Source organism: Amblyomma mixtum, chromosome 7, assembly GCF_055824585.1.
Source record: "Amblyomma mixtum isolate Tamu chromosome 7, ASM5582458v1, whole genome shotgun sequence".
Taxonomy (NCBI): Eukaryota; Metazoa; Arthropoda; class Arachnida; order Ixodida; family Ixodidae; genus Amblyomma; species Amblyomma mixtum.
The window spans coordinates 101,786,894-101,806,149 of NC_143018.1; the positions used below are offsets into that span (position 1 = coordinate 101,786,894).

Below are 19,256 nucleotides of genomic sequence, written 5' to 3' on the forward strand. Positions count from 1 at the left end.
TTTTTTTATCATGGCGGAAGAAGCGAGCACTCGTCACACATGGCCCATTGTCAGCCAGTGCTTTGCAGCAGACTTAAACCCAAAACGAGGCAGCGCGGAAGCAAACGAATGTAGTCAAGATCACGAACACGAACGCTAAATCCCGCTCCCTAGCATACACTGCCTTAGGACACCGAGCGAGAGCGCGGTGTCCTAAGTGTTTCTCTGCTCCGCTTGGACTCGCGTCCTTTAACAGAGTCTAACGTTCTGGGACCTTGGACTCAACCTTCCAGACAACGGAAAGCGGTGAAAGCGCTCCTGACTTTCTTACGGGACTCGGGGTTGCATTCCCGCCTATAATCTTTAAGTTTTCAGTGCGCGCCCTTTGTCCCTGTGACATGGTGGTCGCTGGACACTTAGAAAACTCATTTCCTTGCCGCTCTTTTTCCTTTTTTCCCCTTTGTTCCCCTCCCCAAGTGTAGGGTAGCCAACTGGGCATCGCCTGGTTAACCTCCCTGCCTTTCCGTCCTTTTCTCTCTCTCTCTCTCTTGTAATGCTAGGCTAGAAATTGGTACAGAATCAATTGCTGGTAGGCAAACAAAACTACTACTTAAGCGCAAATAGCTGGGACTTATACTCGGCTGTAAAAGCGTTCAAAACCGAATAAGCATACAGCAGTGGCTATGTTCAAGAACACGATTAGCGATAAGCTGTGGCACGCAAGTTTGTGGTTGAAGGTGCCGCTACTGAGTTAACCTATGTCAGATGCGACACCGGTGCATTTAACGCCTTCAAGATGCAGTCATTTGCAGCATTCTCTTGGAAAAATTGGAAAACTTTTTAAACCCTCAAAAGCCGTACGGCGATATAGTCTGAGAAGCTACAGAAATATATGAATCGTTTTACAGCCTCACACAATAGAAAAGGTAGTCTTATGGGTCCAGAGGGGCAAATCCTATGGCATGGACAACAGGACGCTTTTTAGAGCTGTATGATCTAATTTGCGTAGGTACCTGCAGGCTGTCCTAATATTGGCTCAACTACTTCCTCTTGAAAGTGTGGCGAAGGCATTAGACCGCAAGCTGAGATCAGGCTCTGAAGGAGCCGCGGCTGTTAATGGTGGTACGCGACACTATTTACAGCGCTCTACCCTGCACATGTGAGTGTTTCCTCACCGTCACGCAAACTACCGCTAAAATGACCAGCTGGGAGCAACAACGACAAAGTTTTTACTGTTTGAGGCCGAACAGAGAAAACGGTTTACTGTGAAAGGCTGAAAAGAGGAAACAGAAGTTGGTGGCTTATTTTGCACAAATGCCCAACGGACATCGCCCGCACGACGAATTCCTAATGAATTGGGGTGAGTATGCTAAATTAGCTGGAGAGGCTGAAGTCTGACGCTCTTCCTGGTTATTCACGGAGCTCCCTCAATTCTTAATGACGCCCACTCCACGTTCTACGCCATCAACAGAGCGAAGCCATATTTCACCATATGCTTACACAGCAGCCTACGCTTCGGATGATAATTCCCCAAACACCCACACATCGACGATGTTACCAAAGCAGCTAGTCCCTGTGAGAACCAGCGTAAGCACAGGTAGCTTGCTAGTGCTAATTCATCATAGCTGTAATTTCTAGAAAAATAGACTCCCTCGCACACCTTTCTATTTCCTTTTTTTTTCACTTTCAGCTGCCCAATCCAGATCTGCAGAGACACTTTAATCATAACTCACGCACATTCCTATGGGAAAAATTCGCCGTCCAAGGAAACAAGTAGTCAAGCCGAAAACGACCGCTATGTTGACGCTTTTTCCCCTTTATAACATATGTGAATAATTTGTTCCTGCTTATAACACGTTCACATTTCCATTTTGTGCATGCTGTTGTGACTTAGGCATCCCACCGCTGCCACCAATGTTGTGCCAAAGAGGTGGTCCCGTAGCGCTCGCCACCCGTTTCGTGACTGAGCGCTGCCAGCTCTCTTGGCGGTAGCGAAGACTCCGAGTCCGGCGTCGGTGAGATCAAGAAAAACGCTTTATACATTATGTGCAGGGCATGATATAGTTCAACATCGGCACGGGAGCCCTCTTGACGGTAGCGACGAGTCCGGCGTCGGTGAGATCAAGAAAAACGCTTTATACATTATGTACAGGGCATAATATAGTTCAACATCGGCACGGGGGCCGAGAGCTACACAACGCGACGGTTCTCGCACAGCGACGATCAGCGAGACACCAGCACGTCACACCATCCGACTCCACTCGTGAGCAGCACTTGACTCACGGTGGGTCGGTCACTCTCGTAGTTTTAGCTGCTGCCCAAGCGGCAGCGGTGGGGCTTATATAGCCTGAGGAACGGTGGCCCCTCAGAACTGGCCAATCCAAAGGCAGCACTCGACGGCACTCCGAAAGGACCAACCAGCGACCGCGCGGGCCAACTGCTTCAAATTTTGCCGCGCGCGGTGACGCCCTGGGGAAAGGGAAACGGGCGCCTCGTAGTCTGGCACCCAGCGACGTGTCCAGGCACGCTGCTCGCCGATGCTTCTTCTTAAGACCCAGCTGACTTACGGCGCAGCATCGTGGCTTGTCAAGGGAGCGTTAGGGTTTGTTGCCTTGCGGCGCAGCACCAGGGCTTGTCAAAGGGACGTTCGCAGTAGAAAGTTTGCGGCCTGCAGATTTGGAATCTGGGCGGGTTTTCCGGCATAACAATGTATAATGTCAGAGACAGCCATGGATGGGTCTGTTGCAAATTTACTCTACATTGGGCCGCCGCGGTGGCTCAGTGATTATGGTGCTTGGCTGCTGAGCTGAAAGACGCGGGTTCGATTCGTGTTCATGCGATGCCGGTACACGTTAAATAACTCCAGGTGATCGCAATTTCCAGAGCTCTTCACTACAGCGTCTCATAGCCTGTGTCGCTTTGAGACGTTCAACCTCATAAACCAAATTGCTGTACCTTAGCACGTTATAGACGACCGCGCTACCATGCTGTAAAGCGTACTTGACCCTGTCACACCTCGTCACGATTCAGAATGGAGTTATGTAGGAAGTATCGTGTGCGAAAATCGCGCATAAGCTTAGGTATAAAAAAAACAGATCACTATGGCGACACGCGTTGGAACAACGTGAAAGCAAAATGTTCACATACTATATTGAAGTCCGTGGCTGTTGTTACGTCATGCACTTTATCGGCATCCATAGTTATTTTCACGTCTGTCTTTTTTGCGTTTTCTTTCCTGTTTAATTAACTGAATGCACCTCATCAACCAAATATTTCCCACGTTAACACACACACACAATCTGTCACAATAACACTTTCACACATATCTTCAGAGAACGAAGTAGTCGCGCGGAAAAAACTGAGGAAACCTTCTGCTGATGGGAAAAACCATATAATGCGATTGCATTAAAAACAATCCATTAAAATCTCACGCTGGGCCACGCTAAATGTACCGCGGAATACCTCAACGCGCTCTTTCACCTGCAGTCGTGTCCACTGCAGCGTAACCAGTGACAGAAGCGTGCTGCAAATATGAGTTCCTTGCTAGCTCAGTCTTATTCACCAAATACAGCACAGCAATCCCATTTATTTATTTTTATTTATTTATTCACGTTACCTCTAAAGGCCCTCACCGGGAGGGTATTACAAAAAAGAGGAGGGGGAGATACTTTTTATTAAGGAGTTACATTTTAAGAAGTACGAGAGAAATGATAAAACGAATAGAACAGGTCATAACGCAATGGGAAGAAAAAAAAACTAAAATAATCACAACACATTTTCGTTACAGCCAGTCAGTTCTTGGACTTTCTGCCTTTCTGTAGCAATGTCCGATTGTAAACCATTATCCATTCAATGATAGTGCAAGGAATGAAAGGGTTTGCATGAGATGATGGATGGCACTTTACGCGTTTAACTTTAAAACAATGGAAGATAACATCAGACGACAAATTGTCATAAAGAGATGGATGGCGATAGAGTTCATGAAAAAGAATTAAACAGGCAAGTTTATGGCGGAAATACGAAACGAACCGCATTGCTCTGGAAGGATTCAGTGTTAGTGATAACATAAGCTTTATCGGGGCCCAGACGGCCTTAGCGTATTTGAGTTTGGGCAGTATTAAGGAAGGTTTAATTTATTGGGGTTTTATGTCCCAAAGTAACTCAGGCTAAGAGAGACGCTGTACTGAAGTGCCGCATTAAGGTGCTAAAGGCAAGTTTTTCAAAGTGGATAGGGGCGTGTTTGAGGTAACGTTTTAGGGGACCAACTGACCGATTAGGAGGCGTTAAGGTGAAGTCATTATTGTGATGCCACGTTAAGTGAAAGTAAAGGCGCACTCCAAGGAACTTATACATTTATGCTTCAATAGTATGGTCATCAGAACATAACTGTCTGAAATAGGTGTTAACCGACGAGTGATAGACAGGTATACTAGTTGATCAGCACAATGGCAGGAAAGAAGCCATCCGTGGCATTGGTGGCAGCATTTCATCACATAAGCGTCAAGCAGTCTACACTAACGGAACAGCAGCAGATCCAGGACCTTCGCAAGCTCCTGTAGCACAACCACACTAATATTTCGACGCGAACTGCCGCTTGCGGCGTCCCGATAGGAGGTGGCGCCCTAAGTGTCCGCTTTTGTAGGCAAACCAAACTGCTGCAGGAGTTTCATGAGCATTAGGAGTAGTCAAGGACTGCGCCAACACCCAGAATGGCTTGGGTTCGTGAAGAAGCCGCGATGAAAAGTTGGTCTATTGTGCTAAAATACAACTGCCCGAAAAAAATTTTGCGGTGCCAATTAGCAATGTGAGGAGAAAAACTGATGAGGTGGAACGGACTCGATGAGCGGCACAGATAAAACACTTTGAACACTGATATTCTACTCTCAGAATGTCTGGGTTTAAATAACAAAAATCTTCAGGCCTGCTTCTTGCCATGAGAAAGATGCCCACTAACAATTGCGATGTGTGAACACACTTTAGTTGCGGCGTTCCAGTGCTCAAAAGCCTTTCAGACAACGTGATGGTGTGGGCAATCTACCAGGTAAGCACAGAGCAAGGTCAGGCTGAACGCTGCTAGCGTCTTATACTACATAAGGGTGTTTCACCTGACTGAAGGAAAGATGAAAAGAGAAGTACAAGGGCCTGCCCACTGGCTCGAGCTGGGCCACAATCGCTTACACGAGCAGACAGAGATGTGAGATGAAGAAAGATTGAAAGAACAGACGCACGTCGCAACAACCGCATCCGGCGAAGTGACAACGCCGACTATAACCGACACTCCAGTCTGCTCCCTCATTCCTTGTTTCATCTAACTCTTTGTGCACTTTTAGTGTGCATGCAGTCTAACGCGGTGCAACCCCAACCAAGAAAATAGATTTGGTTTGACTTATTGGGGTTTAACGTCCCAAAGCAACTCGGGCTATGAGGGACGCCGTAGTGAAGGGCTCCGGATAATTTCGACCGCCAGGGGTTCTCTACCGTGCACTAACATCGCACAGTACATGGGCCTCTAGAATTTCACCTTCATCGAAATTCCGCCGCCGCGGCCGGGATCGAACCCGCGTCTTTCGGGTCAGCGCCCGAGCGCCGTAACCAGAGCCACCGCGACGGTGCACCATGAAAATAGGGTGAAGCTTGATCTTTAGGGTGACTCATGTGATCGCAGCTAGTAAATGGCCCTACTGGAAGATATCGCCAAGAGGACTTGTAGCACCAGTGTGACAAGTACGCAACGAAGGCAGCTCACGCGGCAGTCTCTCCTCTCTCACCAAGTGCCACAAGCACTGCGCGCACGCCTCTGGCCTCTGCGCCATGACGCTTCACCCACTACGAGACCCCAAAAACGTTGCAAGTTGCAAGGACTTGCCCAAATCGCTTCGACACACAACTAGCAGATGCTTTCACACGCCTACTCGAGTTAACTGCGTTAAAACCGAAGCACTTTTTGAAAATGGGTTTTTTAGTTAGAAGAGCGCTTTTTCCTGCATAGCATTGTCAACGGTGCGTTTACAAATGCATTGAGCTAAGATGTAACCCAGGTAGCACAGAAACATTGCGATAATGTTACATTTTTTTTACGCTCAAATGTTATTTCAATGTCCTTAATGTCCTTTTTTCTAACGTGTTTGTAATGTTACATATAAATGTTCGAATAACCTTCCCCCGAACATTCATGAAACATGTAAACAACATAAATGGAACTTTCTCGAAAATGGTGAAGCAGCCCCGCACAAGCATGCAGGCCAGGCCTGCTAGTGGTGACGGCACACAACTTACGACACTTTGCAAGAACCAACAACAAGAGCGACACCTTCTCCACTATACTACAGCCCAGCAACTCGTATTCACTCACCTCAAAACCGATATCATGCCGCCTAGCTTATATACTCGCTACTGCGGGATGTCCCATGTGTGACAGTGGGGAATGGGTAATAACTAGAGTTTTGTGACGAAATAATGGGGCTCTTCATGTAATCTATGGCGAGTACTATCCAAGAGATGTGGTTACAACGTACTGTTAGTTGAAAAGCATCTTTACTCTAAGAACAGTGAGAAAATGTCTGGAAATCCGTGCTCGAAATATATTTGCAATGTTGTTTTATAGTTGCGACTCTAACATTATAATAAAATTTATAAGATTATATTAAAACAACGTTTGTTTAGAATGTGAAAGTAATGTTTCCCATGTAAATTATAACGTTATACGTTAATTTTTAATGTTAATGTAAAGTTACTATGCAACATGTAACATTATTCCAACTTACATAACATTTTTATGACACTATTCTAATGTTTGGTGCTACCTGGGAACTAAAACGCTGGTCAGCTAATATTAAACAGTAAACATTTAAACTAGCACTTTTAGGCTTGAACAAGTACTTATTAACAGAAAGCGGCGGCCAATGCAGGCAGTAGTCATGACGCAGCAAGACGTGACAGCCAGCCGGAGGTAGCAGCTTCAGCCCGAGTCGACCACTCAAGCCATCAGCGATGACGACGAAACACGGCAGTCCTGAATCATCCTCATCATCTTATGGGCTCCTTAATTCAGAGACGTGTAGCCCTCCATAAGCAATATCCATTATTACTTGAGAATTCCGAAAACGCAGTAGCCCTCAGTGCTGTGGTCCTACATGTTTTGGCTATTTCGGCAAGTAGCATGCGCTGATGAGGTTACTTTGTCTGCAAGTTCCTCAAAAGCGCATGTATGTAGCAAACAATATTTTTTTGGCAACAGTGCCAAGAGCAATCTCATTTTGGCACTTCTAAAACTAATATAGGTATATATAGTGGGTTTACGCCTCTTAAATGCTCAGAAACGATAACAGTGATTGTAAAAACGATCTACTCAGCATTAGACAAGCAGCCTGCTATCTATAGATTTTATCTCCACTCTCATGCACTACGCAGGTGACAATGAAGTGCCAGAAAAATTCGTTGTAATTCAAAAATCCAATTTTCAAAAATTGCAGAAGCTCCTAGGTGAAACACCCTGTATAACACCAACCTATAGCTCCACTGCACAGAAACACACAATCGTCCACAGAGTTCAACCGTAGCGATTGTGTCTGGAATGCCTTCAGTCAGAAGTTTGTCCCGTAAAGAACCGTGAAGCTCCAGACCGTGCGTCTCTTCTTCGAACTAGGAGCTTGGAGAAGAGCAGTGGATTGCCTTTTTAGTCTTTGTGCTGCTGATGAAGGAAGCGATGGATGGATGAAGGTCAAAGTTGAAGCTTATTCGCGCTGTTGTGTGACCCTATATTCAAGACTCCTCCGAAAGACTCCCTATATTCAAGAAAACTCCGAGCTGCCCATTGCAAGAAATCTATGCGCAGCCACCTGGAAGCATATCCGAATGACGTTTGCGCTGCAAGATACTTTGAACATTTGGAACGGTAACTGTAAACGCAACCTTACTTTCCGGCAGCAGACAAAAACGCTCAATAACGACTAGCGCTCTTCAGTGTTACATACAGCAGCTTTCATAATGGAAGCCTTAATTGGCAGCGTGTCACCAATTAGACCCGTAATATTAGTACAATTCACAATCACCCTCCAGACTAGGTAATGAAGTTCTCCTCGAACTCACTTGACAAACATTGCAGAAGAAAATTCTTGTTATTCGTTCAGACATCAAAAATACACAGACTACTACTTCGAGTCTGTGAAGTGTGGTGTGCCACAAGCTGTGCACGTGTAGTGTAAAGAAATGTGGAAAGGCTCACAGTGACAAATTCAACTGAAATTCTGGGTGCCATTGAAGCAAAACATGATCACTTCGACTGCAGGTATACCCTTCATATTTTCGTTCACGGGAGGTTACTTTTGAACACAAAAGCTGATACTTCCATCAAACGGTGCAAACAATCCTCTTGGACCTGAACAGAAGCCTATACAGAGTCTGTTATGCGTGTATAAATATATTATTGAGTCATGGTCGTCTCTAGTATGGCCGTTACAAGTCTGGGGAAGGAGTCACGTGGTCTACAACCTTGTATTTCGCGCGCAGAACAGGTATAGGCAGCGTGATAGGCTTTGGCCGACTGATTCCTTTCGCACAAGAAAAGGAGGAAGTGGCACACTTTGATACCAGCTCTCCAATCTGAATGCTTACACATAAAGCAGTAACCAAGATAATGCAAAACTTATAAGCACAGTGGAATATGCTCCACCAGAGGAGTAGGCGAACCAACACAATGCACAGGCGCATTATCCAGACGCCCCAGCGCCTCACCCTGCAACGCAAGCAACCACAGAGGCGCTGCTGTAATTCTATGGCCATTTTTGTTTGCTGTGCTTGCAAAAATACGCATAGGGATCGACTGCCACTAGAGTTTTTTGCCCAGTCAGCAGGTCTTGGCCTTGAAATGCGGACCGCAACGCAGTCGCATATGCACTTACTAATGAGTTGTTCGATTAGTTACTTTTTACTTTATCTTTTTTTATTTCATGTTGTATTAATTAGTCTCTTTTGCACATTTTGTCGTTCTTTGCCCCCGTTTCTCAATGCTCTTCTGGGCGCTGTAAGGTATCATCAATAAATAAATAAATAAATTTAACGTAAACGACAAATCTACACCAAGACATTTTTGAGGACGAAACCATTTATGAACGCAATTTTTTCGTATAACCTAAGATTTACTGCAATAGTCAATACACCGGGAGATCACCCGACAGCTGTCTTGAATTTTTTCAATAAAAGTTTTTGCTGTCGTCCAAAGCAATCCCTACTAGCTTTTTATGGCAGTCTTTACCATTCGATGCGATCAATAGAAACACTATCTTCAATCTTTGCCAATTTTACATTTTTAGCATTTTTCTCGAGATTTTTCTACATGGGCACACCACATCTCCACTGTTAGACACTTCTAACATGGGCCTGCGTCAGCTTTGGCGAAGCTTTAATAGAATACTTCTTAATTTAGCCTACACACTAGTTTCAGTTGCACAAGGACACCATTAGTTCTCACTTTTTCGCAAGCATATGCTTGCATTGGGCATTTCTTCTTTACTGTGTTATCGCTTCGCTTTATCGCTGTTTTCCAGAGTGCATATTGAAACAGAACAACTTTTCTTTGTCTTCGAAAATTCTGCGTCTAGCGAGATACCAAATAAGTTATTTTGAAGATTGCACCCGCAGTTCAGTCGCAAACTTAACGGGCTCCATCTCATCCTAATTGTAATTTTTCCCAACACACATTCAAGCTGAGGTGTCTACATGCCGTGTATTCACTTACAAATTTTGATATCTTACCAGTTTTGGTGCCTAATTTAAAGCTTTCTCCTTACACATACATTGTCACTCCTAGTTTCCAAGGCGTTGACAATAAATGTTCGAAACAATGGGTGAAGATTATACCAAAACAGCCGAAATGCTGCACATACACATTGCAATCACATACACACTACAACTATTCAAAGAAGTTATGAAGCTGTTTAAAATACATTTCTTACTGTGGGGTGTACACACTGTATGCAATTTTCTGACACTTTCCTCTTACGATAATACTACCCTTCATTTGTATCGATAACCCCACTGCTTGAAATTCTTCGCTCGTGTTGCTTCGGAGGGACACAATAATAAATAGGTGGATCCGATTATGTTTGATAGCACTGAACTGAAGAAACTGTCGGGCTCTCTGTTAGGTACAACAGATAGTTAAATATACACTGTCCCAGCTCTTCACCAACAATTCAAATTTGTTATGCATACGTTTTCGCAACTAACCTCCAATTAAAACCATGAAACCACTCATGCCCTACAGTACCAAGGTTTTAATTTCACCATATATAACATCACTGTGCACAGTAGCAAGAAAGTGACGCTTAGCGATGCTTAGCTACATGGTTACTTTGATGGCACGGTTAATAGGAGAAATAACTAACGGTACATTTTGCACTTCTCATTTGAAATCAAAAAGAAACCAAACAGGTTATTTTCATATGCGGTCTTCGCGTTCTACCGTTTACTCCTCCATATGAGGAATCCCATCGCTGAAACTGTTGTATTGTATTGTGTATAATTAGCGAAAGCGAAAATGCGCAAAAACAAGGCTATCCCCACTGCAATGTTTCATATGGTCTGCCCATACAGAGAAACAGGAATATGCAATCCATATGATATACTATATGGGAATCCCTTTGCTATTTAAACTATTTCATAAGGATATCTGATCCTTATAGGCTCTATGATTTCTATTCGGTGTTGCAAACGTCATGTAGCATCCTATTGGTTTAATACTTGCCGTTTATGTAGCCCACGTCGCCATTATTTAACGGCAAAGAGTTTTGAGGGCAATTTTTTCACATATTGAAAGACATTCCTATAACAATCAATATACCGCAAATATTCATCGGTGTTCCAATTAGGTTTTCTATGGCGTGTTAGCTGCTCGATGTGAGGCATGGAAAAACTATAGAAGAAAGATTTCTGCGGTTTTTCAATGGCTCGCATCTTTATTACCTTATTTCTAGCCAGTATCTTAGAGCTTTCAATTATTCAAAACTGTTGTTCAAGAATCTGTGACCTGCACGGCGCCGAAGATTCGAAATCTTCCTGACCATTGAACTGAATAAACATATAAAAAAATTTATCATTGAGAGTGCACAGACTCCTTAAACTTCTGCGCCGTCCCTGAAAGCCAGAAGAGCAGAAGCATAGGGTGATGCTTATTTATTTGTTTACTAATCATTTGTAAGTCAAATAATATGGATACAACAGCGCTGAGAAAGGATAATCACTCATGCATGTACTGCACATGGTGGCAGCCCTGCTCTTTCACAAAGAGGAGGCAGGCAGCCCTAAACGCACCCTCCTTGCCGTCTCCACAGTTTGTCCCAATCGGGACAGGGCACTGCTGAGAATATTACCGAAAATGCACATGCCCATGCTCCTTTCAGATTTTTTTCCCTTTCAGACGCTGCCTTTCAGATTTTTTGTCTAAGTTTTCTTACTGCATTGAGAACCGGCCAAAGGTGCGTAACATTTTTCTTAATTTGCAAAATTCATATTATGAGAGTATCTTCACACACGTAATTACTTAATCGAGTGGCGAACAATAAAAGGAATACTCTGCCTTATGAGTGCAGTTGTTTTTTAGTTGGGTCTCTCGTCTCAACAGCAATGTCGCTGTGCAGACCGGGGCTATTCTAACGTGCTGAAGATTGCGTGAGTTGTATATGGCACACGTTCTGTCAGAAAGGATAATCACTCATGCATGTACTGCACGTGGTGGCAGCCCTGCTCTTTCACAAAGAGGAGGCAGGCAGCCCTAAACGCACCCTCCTTGCCGTCTCCACAGTTTGTCCCAATCGGGACAGGGCACTGCTGAGAATATTACCGAAAATGCACATGCCCATGCTCCTTTCAGATTTTTTTCCCTTTCAGACGCTGCCTTTCAGATTTTTTGTCTGTTTTCTTACTGCATTGAGAACCGGCCAAAGGTGCGTAACATTTTTCTTAATTTGCAAAATTCATATTATGAGAGTATCTTCACACACGTAATTACTTAATCGAGTGGCGAACAATAAAAGGAATACTCTGCCTTATGAGTGCAGTTGTTTTTTAGTTGGGTCTCTCGTCTCAACAGCAATGTCGCTGTGCAGACCGGGGCTATTCTAACGTGCTGAAGATTGCGTGAGTTGTATATGGCACACGTTCTGTACTCCTTGCCTCCGGTAGATATCTCTCAGCTGTGCCCTTGTCGCATCTCATACTAGAAGTAAACCTCTAGAGGAAGGTAGCGAAGAGGCAGATGCAAGTCGCGCGGTCGCGAAGTGTAAGCCTGAGTTCCGAGCTCAACCACGCCCTAGCTAAGGCAGGCGTGTGCATTAAAAAAAGGCAGACAGAGGTCTATCTGCCTTCCCTTACCACATTTCACGCTATTAGGAGAACATAAGGGTTGGCGATTGGAGCGCCACCACTCAGCCACCAACCCGCAACATCTGCGGTCTCGGTAGCCTGGTTAGAATTCACGAAAATGTAACCAGTGTTGTAAACAGGTGTTTGCGTTCCATATTGAAATAAATGTTTTATACGTACCCGAGGATTCTTTTCGGGAGCTGCTGGTGGTGGTCCGCTCTGATAAAAACGCAAAACAAGCAATTGCATAAGTATTTCTGCTAGATTCCGCCAATTCACACCGGTTTTTTTCGAGCACAGTAATTGGATGATATTTATAGATACCCACAGCAGCATAGTACAGTGTTATTCTGCTTCGTATGCACTTCAATCTAGTTCTAGCACATTCAACACCTAATCTACGCATAACTCCTATTTCCTATGATCCGAAAAGGTATTTTTTTACCTGAGTAGTATGAGTTGCATGTACCTATGGGGGCATAAACGGGGACCATAATGTAAAGGGTTCCAGGTAACAAAAACGCAGTGAGCTAGGGAAAGAAATATAACAGGTAAAGTTAAGAGACAGGAAGACGGCAGAGAAGGTCAGGCATCAAACGCGGATTTACTGCATCTGAGTCGAAATGAGGTGGAAGAGTTAGGCTTCGGCAGGACATGTAATGCGATGGAAAAGTAACCTATGGTCCTTAAGGGCACCAAAGTTTTTGAAGAGAAGGCAAGCGTAGCAAGGGGCGGCCGAAAGTGAGACGGAAGGATGAGATTAGATATCTGTTGGAATAGGGTTGCCACAGCTCGCAAGGTGGTGGGTAACTCGCGAGATATGGGAGATGCCTTTTTCCTACACACAACCTATTCAGGCTCATGATGAGGAGCATTCTTTAAGGAATAATCGAAATCGTAGCTTGCTACAACGCCCTTTGGCTGCGTTTAGAGCTTATTACACTGCATTCGCTGGTGCCTACGCGACTTTCTGCAAGAGCGTACTGAGAAATAATATCCTGGTAATTCAAATTGGTTACGCAATTAGGAAAATCAATACAAAGCTTGAAGTCTACCAAGCAAAAGCAGATTAGCCACTGCTGTTCAGTTAATTGGTCAAGCAGAATTAATTGCCCCAGTGAAAGCGTTTTTTTGAGTTCAAGGCTTTGGTGGTGGTGACACTGCTACGACAGTCGTCGCAGTGAAGCACCTTGCTCTCTAAGGTCATATCACATTAACCTTAATTTGCGGTATACGTGCATGCCTGGAGTAACATCCAGTTTTCAATTTTGACAGAAAAATTATGCTCCATCGCAAGTACAGAAGACGAAGTGTGTGGCGCTTCTGAGTAAACCGAGGACCTCTCATTGTATACTCCTCTTCAATTGCGATCAGCCTTATCAGCTTTATCAGTATTATCAGCAACGAAGCAACAGATAATCCTAAAATCCGCTTTGCATGCTTTGTGCTCCTCGGTATCGAGATTTTAAAAAGTGCGAGTAACCAGGCGCTCATGGTATATTAGAAAAAATCGAAGAGGAAGTGCAATAACGTCCACAAATTCTTTAGATAGTCCTAAAAGCCTGAAATTTCAGCTTTCAATCTGAAATTACGGCAAGTACAAGAGGGCTGACTATTTATGGAAAATGAAGCATAAAGGAGCCCACGTATGCATGTGTATACATTACGCCTGCGAACTCTGCCCAGACTGTCATGCCCGTTGATTTTGACCCTGCTGCGCCTCAGATTGCATGCCGTGCATCCTTTCATTGGAAAGTTTTGTAAGGACTTATTCCCTTCTTTCAGAGTGATGTCAGAGATACTGGGTGTAGCCACTGTCACTGGATTCGATGTTGAAACTTAAGACTAAACTCGGCTAATGGTTGACACAGCCACAGCAAAAGTCTTAACCATTGCAGTGTGACCATGCCAACCACACCTGGGATACAATCATCTACATTTGAAGGTATCGATTATTCGTGATAGAACTTTAAAATGGCTCACCAGCCAACCGTTCTCGTGAGCAACGAACACACGATTACCTTGAGTGTTAGATGGGAATAGATTGAACGATGAGGCCTGAGGCTGCGCAAGAGCCCTCACACTACCTAAGGCATGAAGACCACAAGAACAGCCGCTTGGTTAGCTCAGAGGTTATGGTTCGCGGCTGCTGACCCGAAAGACGCGGGATCAATCCGGGCAGCGGCGATTGCATCTTGATGGAGGCGAAATGCTAGCGTCTCGAGTACTGCGCGATGTCAGTGCATGGTAATGTACCCCAGTCAGTTGAAATTGTCCGCAGCCCTCTACTACGGTGACCCTAATAGCCAGATTCGCGTTGGGAGGCTCATAACTTAACTATCATATTACGAGAAGGCCTGTGAGGTAAAGGACACTCGGGGCAGTTATATGGCATGTATTTTTGGTGTGGTGTTGATCAACGAAAACTAAGTTTTCATTTAATGGCCAATTTTTGGCTGCTAAAAAGCTCTAGTAGCTTTGGTTTTACCATATAGATAAGGATTTTATCGTGAAATCACACCTAACTTGTGCATTGCTCAGCCGCGACATCACTGCCGGCCACTAACCTCTTCTCGTCCAGCTGCGCATTAGCCTGATTTTGCAATGACGTCCCAAGCTGCTATGCCTCCCATCAGGTCCTCTCTCCTCACCGTCAGGATAGGATTTCGTTCCATTCATTTCCCCCCGCCCACAGTAGCATGTGGCGGATGAAGTGGGTTTCATTTCGATTCACCTTTCTATACAGTTGGACTGGCACCTCGGCCGCACACGTCAGCGAAACCTTTTCTAGCGAGCAACCAGTGAATCAGATATGCACCTGAAAATATAGGGGTGTAAATGTGCCCTGAGCTTCATTTCATAAACATAAACAACTCTACGAAGACACCAAATTGCACATTTGCTAAGTCAACATGCACCCTTTATGAACCTTTGTACACCACTCTCTAGATTGCAAATTCCACATGTGCCTCCTTTAACCTAACATGTAACATTTGAAAGAAAGTGCTCATCTAATGAACACTAGGTTGGTAATTTAAAAAAATTTAAAAAATATTACAAAAAGAAGAAAGAGTTGCATTTTAGTTTGCACGCCATTACCCAGAGACAACATAGAGGCAACCGCCGCAGCTCCTGCAAGAAAGTAATCACGTTCGAAGTGGAAATCCCGCAACCAAAGCCACACTGTTGCCCGCAGTACAGTACTCTTTTGGCTCGACAACAACTCGAAAATCACCACTAAATATTGTAAACCATCACTGACCTAAGGTGCGGAATGTGACAGCAACAGAGCTATAGGAAGGGATTTCATTTACGTCCACCTCAGCATCTAATTGCATTGTCTAAACTTCTTGTCCTAAAGAAAATTTGTATACCCTGCACAGCCGCCCCTGTGCACACATCGGTCAAGCTTGTTCTGAAGAGCAAGCAGTGACTGATGACTACACAACAAAAAAAAATAAAGCAGAAAAATTACCGCGAGATTCATTTCTTCAATACATGGCAGTCTATGAAGCCACTAGAGTGCACATACGGCTTGGAGCCAACATCCACATCGATGCTTTAAGGACCTTGGAAGACAAGTGTACATTACGAATTGGCGGCTTTTTCAAGGGTGTGCTCCATCAATGGTTACAGCCGCAATTTTGGAAACAGGCAGTTTGTGAACTAGCGAATGCAGAAAATATTTTTCAAAACATGATTTCCACAACTTACGCCATTTCATTGGCTATATTTGTTCCTGGCACTAATGTCACTTTTTCGAAATTGTGGAGGCATATGATTCGCCGAAAAAAATTATGACGGCTGCTGGCACGGTGATTTTGGAATTACTAGTATTTGAATATTGCAGTTTCTAATTCGACTGGCGTTCTTGAGGCCTGAATTTAATGCATAATTGAAAAGATATTCTGACACCCGATGATAAATGGCGCCTTAAAGTGTTAAGCCCAGATGAATATTTTGGGGTAGCAGTAGCATTGGACATCTGCCATTGTCTCTTCTCTGAATATTGCCCAGGATTCCGGCTATATAGATGCCATTGTTAGTACTCGCTCACCGACTTCGCTCAAGTCGCTTTTGTAACATTGAATTACAATCATATTTTGTCAGAACCTTTAATAATTTAGCGACGGAATGATAAGTGCAGGCCTTAGCGAATAAAGCTGGATATGCTCAGAAGAACGAATTACCCGAACCGTTGCTACACAATGCAGTACTACTATTTTGCATTTAGGGTTTCTCTGTAAGGCCTCAGTAGCGAAAGAGCATAAAAAATGCAGTGTACTATATTGCGTGGACTGCGGGAATCGAACACTGGTGACCATCGTTTGGGCAAAGAAAACCGCACACCTCTAAACAAGGTGCGTATACTCGGTGGACTCTGGTCGGAAAGTTTCTTGCATTTATTGCACACTGAATAATTACTGACTGCGTCGCTTTGTTTTAAGACAGCAGCTGGGGGCTGCATGTGTTCTCTGCCAAGTAGCGTGGCTCCTACTGCATTTGCTGCTAATTAAACACATTCGCGAACGGCCATTGTTAGCACGTAGGAAACATGACAGATCAATCGAATGGCTTCCGTTCGCAGCGTGTATATTTCGAAAACCTCATTGAACTTCAAAGCTAAAGGACTATAACTTTGAAGACCGCCTAAAACAGGTTCATAAAATTGCTTTTCACAGTGACCGTCAACGCGAGCTGACTAAAATTAAACACCATGGCTGACAGACCACATGCACGGCCGCCTGTGTCTGGGCCAATTTTGCTCTTCAGTCCTGTGTGCAGCATTAAGGACGTGGATTTTAGCTCCATTACAGTGCCTTTACCAGGGAGGGCAATAGATTTGAAGCACCGACCTGTGGTGTCAGCCGCCCGGAGGTTGGCGCCTTTGCTGCAAGGAAGGAAGGTATTTGCATAAGGCTTCGTTTTAGCCCGCTTTAACACTGACAATTCAAGCTACATTTTCGATTATTATTAAGCAAAAATAAGAACTAGCAATAAGCGGAAGTGTCTGGTATTGCCTTAGGTGTGGGAGACAAAAGCGGTGTGGTATTGGGCGGGACCAGACTCCAGATGTTCTTAGCGGAGATCAGCAAATGCTCGGGATGTGGCTTCAGAAGTAGGTACGAAACTACTCTGGGCACAGAAAGAGCAAGGCTTTAGATATTACTGACACAAACCGGGATGCATTTTTTCTGCTCCTGGTGCACAAACCTGTGGCCACACGACACTGAGCTCTTGCTTTCCACGGGCATGCATTACGACAGGTTGCTATCATTGGCTCCATTGCATACAGGCTGATTATGCAGGGAGTATCCACCAGCAGGTTGAAAGGAGTCTCACTTCGACCGATGCGGCGTGGCACTAACAGAAACGTGAACGTGCTCTGGCACTCAGACTCTCCTTAGTATGTAGTGTACCTGCCAGGTTCGGATATGTGATCCAGAATATCCTTACCAAATTAGCTCATCTCACAATTCCCTATTTGTGAAAGAGGGCTGGGTAATACAATAAACGGCACTGAGAAACTGACTTTTCTCTGCTAACCATAGGTGTCCCATATCGTAAGGCACAAACATATTACACACTTTTACGTCATAAGGAGAAACATGGACAGTGAGTGGCGCCGCTTTATTGGGATATGATTATTTTCTAATTCAGTGATCACATGCTTTTGAGCTGAACATTATTTCATGGTATCAAATGGCAGAGTCAGCTTCCTGACCATACAATAGGCTTCCTAATGTTCATCCAACTTGACAAGCAATCCTAGAGAGCTTAAACAATCGCCATACGCAGCTAAAGAAAAGGTTTTGCGCTGATAGGAGCCGTCGGGATTGCTCAGCGAAGTTTTATATGCTCCTCGGAAGTACCATTAGTGGTTTATTCTATTCCAGTAAACTGAAACTTTCAAGGCGGCTCTAAAAAGATGATGAATTTTGTCGTCGTAGATTGAAGAGCTATTATTTTTTCAATGAGGGTTATTGCCTTCGGAGTTCTCATTGTGCTAATTAAGTGCCGAGCCCGCCGGAGTAGCTCAGTGGTTACGGCGGCCGGCTGCTGGCCCGGAAGAAGCTGGTTAGATCCCGGCCGCAGCGGCCGAATTTATATGGAGGCGAAATTCTAGAGGCCCCTGTACTGAGCGATGTCAGTGCACGTGAAGGAGCCCCAGGGGGTCGAAATTTCTGGAGCCCTCCACTAGGATGTCGCCATAGCCTGAGTCCCATTGCGGCGTTAAACCCCAATAAACCAAACCTAATTCAGTTAGCCTTCTACCAACGCAATTGATTCATTCGGCTCGACACTGTACCATTCAAATTAGTGTCAATTGTAATTGGATAGTTAGCGCACTTACTTAAAATTGGCTGCATGACCATCATTATCACTATCATCGTCAGCCTGACGACGCTCACAGCAAAGGCCTCTGCCATGTATCTCCACTTAAAGCCATCCTTTGCCAGCTGCGGCCACCATATCTCATCAAAATGCTCAGTCTCAACCACCCGCCATATTTTTTGCCGCCCTTCTCTTGGAATCCATTCTGTTGTGCGCTGCGAGTACTGGCAAAATGCAAGTGTTGTATACTTTTCTATTGAAGTAGATTAGTAAAATGTCATTGTTATCTGAGAGAACCTGCCATATGCACTTCAACCCATTCTTATTGTTCTAGTTCTTTCCCTCTCATGATGCGGATCAGCGGATACTACCTGACTAGATATTCTTCCTTACCACTTCCAGCAACTCGCTACCAAATGTGAACTGCAGTTTCCTTGAGTAATACTTGTTGGGGGGCTAGTTGGTGCATGTTTCCAGACAAGGGATGTAGCGCCGAAACAGACAACACACAGCAAGATAGATGCACCGGTCCATTTTGCTGTGTGTTGTCTGTTTCGGCGCTACATCCCTTGTATGCAGTT

General features: G+C 44.5%; 1 protein-coding gene across 26 annotated transcripts in view; it reads right to left on the reverse strand.

The window, feature by feature from the left end:
* LOC149337028 (uncharacterized) overlaps positions 1-19,256 on the reverse strand; it is a 107,377-nt gene that overhangs the window by 75,145 nt on the left and 12,976 nt on the right. For 15 of the 26 annotated variants that reach the window (XM_089553247.1, XM_089553254.1, XM_089553249.1 and 12 more), the window contains one exon: positions 12,520-12,558. The exons of 2 other annotated variants lie outside the window; for them this stretch is intronic. The gene's annotated coding sequence lies outside the window, so the exon portion shown is untranslated. Of the gene's footprint in view, positions 1-12,519; positions 12,559-17,195; positions 17,231-19,256 lie in introns of all 26 variants that reach the window. 9 more of the 26 variants (XM_089553265.1, XM_089553263.1, XM_089553257.1 and 6 more) reach the window with 1 other exon arrangement.